The sequence below is a fragment of the Pleurodeles waltl genome, chromosome 5 (genome assembly GCF_031143425.1).
Source record: "Pleurodeles waltl isolate 20211129_DDA chromosome 5, aPleWal1.hap1.20221129, whole genome shotgun sequence".
Taxonomy (NCBI): domain Eukaryota; kingdom Metazoa; phylum Chordata; class Amphibia; order Caudata; family Salamandridae; genus Pleurodeles; species Pleurodeles waltl.
Genome location: NC_090444.1, coordinates 1174272826 through 1174281327, shown reverse-complemented (window position 1 = coordinate 1174281327; position 8502 = coordinate 1174272826). Strand labels below are relative to the sequence as shown.

Here is an 8502-nt window from a genome sequence, read left to right as displayed (position 1 = left end):
GTACTTCATTATGGTTTTGTAGAAATAGTTATAAGGCCACTCTTCCCTATTCTCTAGAGGGATATTTGTCCTGCCAAATGGATATATCTTCATAATTTTATTGTGCTCTTCTCCTTGGTCCTACAACTTTTCTATGATACCGTTTTACTCGTCTCAACCGCCTACGCGTGTTCAAAAATATACTCACACAATTACCAAATATGTAAATGCAAAATATTGATATCACTATACTAATAATCATATACGTATAGATACAAATAAGTAAATTTTTCCTTCAATGTTCACACCCACTAGGGTTCAGCACCGCCGTGCTTTACACTCTAGCAGTTAGGCTGCACTGGTTGGTCCAGGACAATAGAGGTTGGCTTGATCCTAGGTCCCTTAGCTTCTCCTTTTCAAGTTTTAACTCCTGGTGAGTCTCAACTCCCAGTGAGTAAGTCGCAATACTTCAAAGTTAGTCTTCAGTATAGTTTGTCAGTTTCGTTCAGTGTCTCAGCAAAATGAGGGCGGAGGCCAGCAATTTTCAACCAGATTAGTGATGTGCTTGGGTATTAAACAGAAAAAGGGCACCTTTCTTTTTTTTTTTTTACCGCTGGGACTACAAACCGCACCAACCCTAATGGCTGGCCGCTTCCGTAGAACTGGTACTTGGTTTTTTTTTTTCTTTCTCGCCAGTCACAGAACTGTTAACTCCATTTACCCACTGATTGAATAGCGTTGCACAAGCTGCATCCCACTATACTTGTGTTCTCGTTGAGACAATTGTTCTGACCAATGTTCTGGTGTCGTTGCACAGGCTAGTCACCCGTGTTCATGCTGGAATTTTAGTCATCACAGTCATTTACAACCTCGTCGCCCAAAGTGTGCGTAACAACAGTGAGGATAGCTCGTTTTAATGCTGGTACATCAATGGCATCGGAAATGCCGGTGGCGGTGAAAGCGGGGAACTGTATTTCACAAAGGCAGGCGTGCCGTATTCTGCTGAGCAAAGGATTCCTTGGCCATTCAGAAGAGACCTCAGTTTGCAATTCCAAGCTAGGAGCTATCAGGGTGATGTAAATGTAGCTTTTCGTAGGGGTCACCACCTTACGCACCTTCAAAATTCTGTTCATTTGGATGGGCGAGGACGCAGGTTGTATCGATGAGTTTGTTGGTCTTCAAACAGCAACTCTTCGTCACTGGGCTGCTGTGTCACCGCAGGAGCAGAAGTAGCACTTGAAACCTGTGGAGGTGTTTCCTGTCTCCCTACTTCGCTGTAATCAGGAGACAATGGTAATTCTGCTGTTAGAGTACTCTGTAGTGGAATTGGTGCACGCTTACAGTGGCTAGCATGTATCCAGTTTTTCCTTCCTTCCACTTTCACCGCTGTCTGTGTTGCAAGCAGTACCTGGGCTGGCCCCCGCCACCTGGGCTGAAGACTGTTGGTTCTTTGAAAATTCTTTGTCATAAGCCAATCCCCTGGCTTAAAAGGGTGACCAGGGCCTTCAAGAGGAGTCGGTAGGCTGGCCTTGACCTGTTGGTGGATCAAACGCAAATCTTTAGTCAATTGTTTACAGTAATCTACAAACAAAGGATATTGCACTTCAGAAAGCTTCTTTGGTCGTGGTACCCCCCAGATATTGGCTGGCCTCCCCATGACAACTTCATAGGGGGATAATCGTGACTTGCTACTGGCAGTCATCCTGATGGACATTAATGCTAGGGGCAAAGCATCTGGCCATTTTAAGTTGGTCTCAGCACAAATCTTAGCTATTTTGCTCTTCAAGGTGTAATTATACCTTTCTACAAGGCCCGCTGATTGTGGGTGATTTGCAGCATGAAATCGATGTTTGATGTTAAGGGCGGTACAGACCTTCTCCATTACCTCATTAGAAAAATGACTGCCATTGTCACTCCAGACTAATCGTGGCAAGGCGTATCTAGGAAAATATTCTTTTAGTAATATTTTGGCGGTAGAGAGAGCACCATTGTCTTTTAATGGGTAGGCCTCTATCCATTTTGAAAACATGCATACTACCACTAACACGTATTTCAGTTTGTTACACGGTTCCATGTGGATAAAATCCATCTGTATAGCTTCAAAAGGGAGATCAGGAGGGGCAAAGTGACCAGGGGGCGTAGGGGTCCCTTTTCCTGCATTGTGCACTGCACACACCATACAACTTTTAACCAGGTTATTAGCAGCTTTGGATATCAGAGGATTACTCCAAACATGGTCCAAAGTTGTCTTGATGCCTTGGGCACTGATGTGTGCAGGACTGTGAGCCATAGTAACCATAGCGTGTACATAGCAATTAGGTAACATCCATCTTCTTCTGTCTGTGTCATCTGTGTAACAACCCTCACTGTCTAGTCTACCGTTCTTCTCCCACTGTTCCCTTTCCTCTGCTGTTGCTTCTGCTTGAATATCTCTCACACACTGCATGGTATTTTCTAATACTTCGTACTGGGGTTCTCCCTTGATGCTACTCTCAACATATGCATTGTCAAATGGTGCTCGTGCTGTTGCTTTCGCTGTAGCATCTGCAAAAGCATTTCCTCGTCCTATATCATCAGTAATTTTTTTGTGGGCACTACACTTAATGATTGCGACCTGACGGGGCAGACTGAGAGCAGTCAAAAGTGTCACAATCAAGTTGCCATGCTGGATGGTAGTGCCATGTGACGTGATAAAGCCTCTATTCGCCCAGAGTCGCCCAAAATTATGAGCTACTCCAAACGCATATTGGCTATCAGTGTAGATGTTAACACTAAGATGTTCACTTATTTCACAAGCTCTGGTGAGGGCAATTAATTCTGCAGCCTGTGCCGAATTTTGCGGGATTCTATGAGATTCAACCACTGTTTTGACTGTGGTGACGGCATAGGCTGCAGTGGTCGTACCATCTGGTAACTTGAAGCAAGACCCATCTACAAACAGCTCTCCCTGTGGGTCAGATAGGGGAGTGTCTGTCAAGTCTACCCGTCCCTTAGTTTCTTCCTCAGTGGCAAAAATGCAATTATGATCAAATTCCACATTGTCCTGAGGGAGGGGTAGTAACGTAGCTGGGTTCAAGACATTGCACCGCTTCAAAGTAATATTTGGACTGAACAATGTTAATTCGTAACCCGTTAGACGAGCACTGGTGAGGTGCTGCGTCTGTGTCTTGTTCAACAAAATATCAACGGCATGAGGAACCATCACAGTGAGCGGATTGCCACCAACAAACCCTTCACTTTGTTTCACCGCAGCTGCTGCAGAAGCCACTCCTCTAAGACAAGTAGGCAAAGCTTGCGCCACAGTGTCCAAGGTGGAAGAGAAGTATGCACAAGGGCGTTGTCTCCCACCTTGGGCCTGTGTCAAAACAGACAATGTACAGCCATGCTTTTCATGCACAAATAAAACAAATGGTTTGCTGTAATCCGGATTACCCAATACAGGAGCAGAGCACATCGCCTTTTTTAATTCTTGAAAAGCCTCCTCACATTTGTCAGTCCAAGGTACAGGAGAGGGCACATCTGAAAGTGTCAGAGCAGTCAATGGTTTTGCTATAAGTGAAAAATTTGGAATCCACTGTCTGCAAAAAGATGTAAATCCCAAAAATGCTCGGACTTCAGAAGGGGTGCGTGGTGCAGTCATTGTATGAACCAGTTTAATTCTGTCTGGATGTAATCTCCTTCCCTCCTTAGAGAGGAGGTGTCCTAGATAGGTGACCTCCTCTCTACAATACTGCAATTTTGGAAGGGACACCTTATGGCCCAGAGGTGCTAAATGATGTAATAATGCAACAGTATCAGTCTTACATTGTGTCATGGAATCTGAGGCAATTAAAATATCATCAATGTACTGCAACAACGCAGAGCCTGTAGGTGGATTGAATTGGTCTAATTGACGTTTAAGACATTGACTATATATGCTCGGGGACTCAACAAAGCCCTGTGGAATTCTTGTCATCGCGAATGATCTACCAAAAATCGCAAAGCTAAACAAATATTGAGATTCTTCGGCAATTGGAATGCTAAAGAAAGCATTCTTCAAATCGATTACGGTGAAAAAACACGCAGAGGGTGGGATCATGGTGAAAAGACTATTCATGTCTGGGACCACGGGAAACTGGGGAATTACTATTTTATTAATTTCTCGGAGATCAATAACTAATCGATATACTGTGTTATCAGTAAATGATTGCTCACCATCTAATCTATTAGCATCATTTCGTTTCTTTACAACAGGAAGGATTGGACTGTTACATGGGCTGCTCACTATTTCCTTTATGACACCTGCATGCACAAGATCAGATATGACTGCCTTGAGCCCTTTTTCGCTTGATTTAGGTAATTTGTATTGAGGAACACGAGGTAACCGGGCACCTGGTTTGATTTTTATTACAATAGGGTCGATATCCATAATGCCTACATCATTCTTGCCTTTGGCCCATAAGCGAGGGTCTATTTCCTGTAGCTCTGGGGGTAAGTCGTATTCCTGTGAGAACATGCACCGAGTTGGGGAAACACTATCCATAGTTACATAGACACCATCCATTGAACAGTGAATAACTGCATTTAATTTCTTTAACAAATCTAATGCAAACAAGTTTTCATTGCAACCTGATGTTAAAGAGAGTGGCGTGTGTACTGTAAATGGGCCTACAGTTACTCTCATAGGTGTTGAGATGGGGCTCACCACGGGGATTCCAGAAATCCCAATTGATGTGGTATGAAGCCCAGACAGGGGAGCCCCGGGGACTGCAGAATGTGCAATAGATGTTCTGGTGGCACCAGTATCTAGAAGAAACTTATGGCCCTCTCCTTCGATTTTTACATCAATGTAGGGACCATTTTGATCTACAGGAATACTTACTCGCCCCTGGCCCTGTCTGTGGCTGTCCTAATAATTGTAGGATTCAGAAAAGAAATCATCAGCATAATATTGTCGTTCAAATGCATTGTCAAAAATATTAGTGTTACGCGGGACCTGATTCTCATTCTGCGAATTCTGATCAGTTCTACCTCTTCCTCGTCCTCGTGCATTACCTGCCGCGTTCCCTCTATGAAGTGACATACTTTGCCTTCCTTCCAGTAATGGGCAAGTATCACGCCAATGTCCATCCTGCTTACAGTAGGCACATTGGTTGATATTTAATCGGCGGTCTTGGGGTGGTGCAGATGTACCTCGGCCTCGACCCCTTCCCCGTCCCCTTGGTGGGCCACCCCTTTGCTGAGGGGTTGCATCCCGCTGAGGGTATGCCTGCTGTAATAATGCCTTTTTCTTCAATTCTTTTACTGACTTCTCATTCTTTTCTAATTCTTCCTTGTACCTGCTCTCATAGTATTGCGCCATCTGCAAAATCTCTGCCTGTCCCTTCGTCATCCACGAACTCTCTGTTGCTTTTAATTTTTGTGATATTTCAGGTAGAAGGCCATTAACAAAGCGTTCTACAAATAGTGTGACACCTGTTACGGTGGCGAGGTCTTGACCGCTAAAATCTATGAACGCTTGTTCAATTCGAGTAAAATAATCTGGGACATCTTCACCTATTTTCTGTTTATAAGTGGCAAGCTTTCCCCAATCCACAGTCTGAAGAGGTATAACAGTTTCTAACTTAGTCAATATCCGATTAGGTAAATCTAAAATATCCTGATGCGGCAGGGTTCCTGGTGCCCTTTGTGCTTCATGTGCTTCTAAACCCCCCCATGTATTTCCCAAAGTAGGTGCATCATCTACTCTTCTAATTTTATGCCAAACTTCAGGACCCAATAAAACACCAAAAAAATAGTCAATGTCTTTGAGAGTCATGGTTGTGGTGGAAATGGCAGTTCTAAGGTCCCGATAGAATCCAGCTGGATTCTTTCGAGGGTCTGGCAAGTCTTTCTTTATAGCCATTACCTCCTCCCTTTTCCATGGTATATGAACAAATTGGGCCACCGGCACGGGAGCTGGTTGTCCGGCGGCAGCTGCTGCTGCGACTGCAGCTGCAGTGGGCATATCAGGGTGCACTTCCCTCATTGGGTACCCCTTGTCATATCTATTTAGAACATCTTCCCTGGCTATGACACAAATGCGTACTCCCTCATTTATGCTGCTACTATCAAGAATACAAGCCCTACTGTCCCGCCATAATTGGTTTAATTCTTGTTCATAAGGGAGAGGGGTAGAATCTGTAATGCAAGACTTCCAATCCCTCTCCAATTTTTCAATCATATACAACAGTGCTAATTGCTGTCCAAAATGTGACATCTGTTGTATTGTGTCCATAATATCGGTGTGGGTGTAAATAAGATGTGACATCCAGTTATCTGACTGATCCTTGATAACCCGTTTTTCCCAATCCCCAATAGTGGAGCGGGTACCAGGGGGCGAAATCGACTTCATAGGTGTGCTCCATATGGGTGAAAGTGAGTGAGTGGCTGTGCACCGTCGGCGTTGTCCATTTGGGGTATTAGGGGCAGGGGACATTATTGGTAATCTTGCAGTGTTGGCTGGTAGTGGTGGGGCAGGTGGCGGAGGGATTAGGACTTGGGCTATTTGGGTGGCTTGAGCTAGAGGCTGTGGTGGCTGTGGCACATGCTGCTGTAGTGGTGCACCTGGATTTCCCAAATTGTGCCCTTGCCCTTGCTGCTGTTGCTGTGCCCCCATGATAGGTTGGGCTACTGCAGGGGGTGTGTAAGGTGGAGGTGCAGTAGGGCTATTATCTAATAGCTGTAGCATTACCTCATCTTCCTCTAATGCATGTTTGGGTTCTGTTGGCTTTGATACATAACTTCCCTCCACCTGGGCCCTATGGACTCTATCTTCAGACTCAATTCTTTTCTGGGTTTGGGAATGGTGGTACAGGGCGGCTTTCTGCATGATGGTTCTCCGGTTCTCCTTCTCTAACAGTTTATCTGACTTCGTTTTTCTTTTGGTGGCCTCAATTTCCCATTTTCTGTATACTTCAAACATATGTTGTCTAGCCTTTTTATGAAACAAACATTCCTGTAGGTAGGTTAGTTTCTTTAAATCAAAAGACCCATCCTCCGGCCACTGGAGGTCAGGACAATGTCTAGTATATTTGCGCCATATACTATTATACAAATTATTCTCTAAACCATAATCCTTTAACATGTCCCACCCTGGTGTTCCCTCTTTTGGAATGGGTTGCTTTTTATCTAAACGTGGCACATGATTTCGGCGAAAACAAAGACATAACCCTTGCCAACATTTCTTATTTCCCATATCTAACCTTTTAATTTGTTCAAAATGCAACACGCACCAAATTTCAAAATGCAACCTGCACCGAAAAAAAAAACCCTTTTTCAAATGTGCACCAAAGAAAACCTTTTCAAATATTTACCAACTTACAAATTGCTCCAGGCCTGGGCAAATTACTCAAACAAGAAAAACACATGTAATACAAATTGTCAAATGGTACCTTGTACAGATGCAAATTTACCAAGAACTAATCATTCCCAAAAATGATAAGTTATCCAAAAACAATTATTCTCTCAAATGCAAGTTAAAGCAGACAAATAGCCAGCGAGGAACAGTCTTACCTGACTATCTGCTTTTTCCTGGATTTCTCTCCGGCCGCCCGTGTCAGACTAATCCGTCAAGATAAACACCGATGTTTCAGGGACTTCGCTGGGACATCATGAGAAAACGGGGGGAAACCTGCCCGGTGGATAAGATGCAGCTGCTTCAGAAACTAAGTCTTTGTGCAGGGGCCCCTGGAATCTACACCTCCGGAACGGCGTCCCCCCACTGGCAGCACGTCTCGTGACAGAGCTACTGAAGATATCCACTGGAAGGTCCCTGTTCGGGCGCCAAATTGTCAAATGCACATATTTGCAGATACTTACAAATGCATTTACAAAGGAGTTTTTGACACGGAGAGCCGGAGTGAAAAATCAATGACCAAAGGTCTGTTTATTTTTGCTGCAGCAAAGAGGACAGGTTTACCACTGGCATCCCAGGCCCGAAGTAAAGTGTGCTGCTATAAAGCGTTTAACAGTGATATTTATACTCATACATCAAAGGATACATAAAATGTGTAACTAATGATATACATCATACAGATATTTTTAAGGAGTTAATCAGTATCCACACACTTGTTCCATTCCCAGCCTTGTCCTTGCCTCCCTTCTGCAGCTGCCTGACTCCCCACATTCTTGAGACCCTTCAAAGGATTACGTTGTTCAAAGGTATAGATATCAGCCTTTCCCTCCCCAAAATACCACAGCCGAGGTCAGTTAGTTATTTGAACACACAATTATAATGAATACAGTGCCCCAGTTAGGGAAAGAAACCAGCTGCAAGCCCATGGCGTGGAACCAGGCTTATTTTACCTAAACAAATATACATAAGATAACATATGTGATAGACAGTGCGTTCAGAGACAACAAAAGCTCAAACTTACACGTGTAAAAGAAACGAAGCAATTCAAAATTAATTCTAACAAGCGTTCCGCCGGAAAACCGCCAGCAGCCACACTGGCGGTCGGCGGGAAAGTGGAGACTGATCAACCTCCACCGCCACGCCAGCAG

The 8502-nt window shown here is 44.2% G+C and overlaps 1 long non-coding RNA gene across 1 annotated transcript; it reads right to left on the bottom strand.

Annotated features, from left to right (window-relative positions):
- Nucleotides 1-478: 478 nt before the first annotated feature.
- On the bottom strand, nucleotides 479-8020 carry LOC138296346 (uncharacterized). Its single transcript, XR_011203815.1, has 2 exons — nucleotides 7513-8020; nucleotides 479-1513 (listed from the first exon to the last, which is right to left on the bottom strand). It is a non-coding gene; the product is annotated as an uncharacterized lncRNA (long non-coding RNA).
- Nucleotides 8021-8502: the final 482 nt, after the last annotated feature.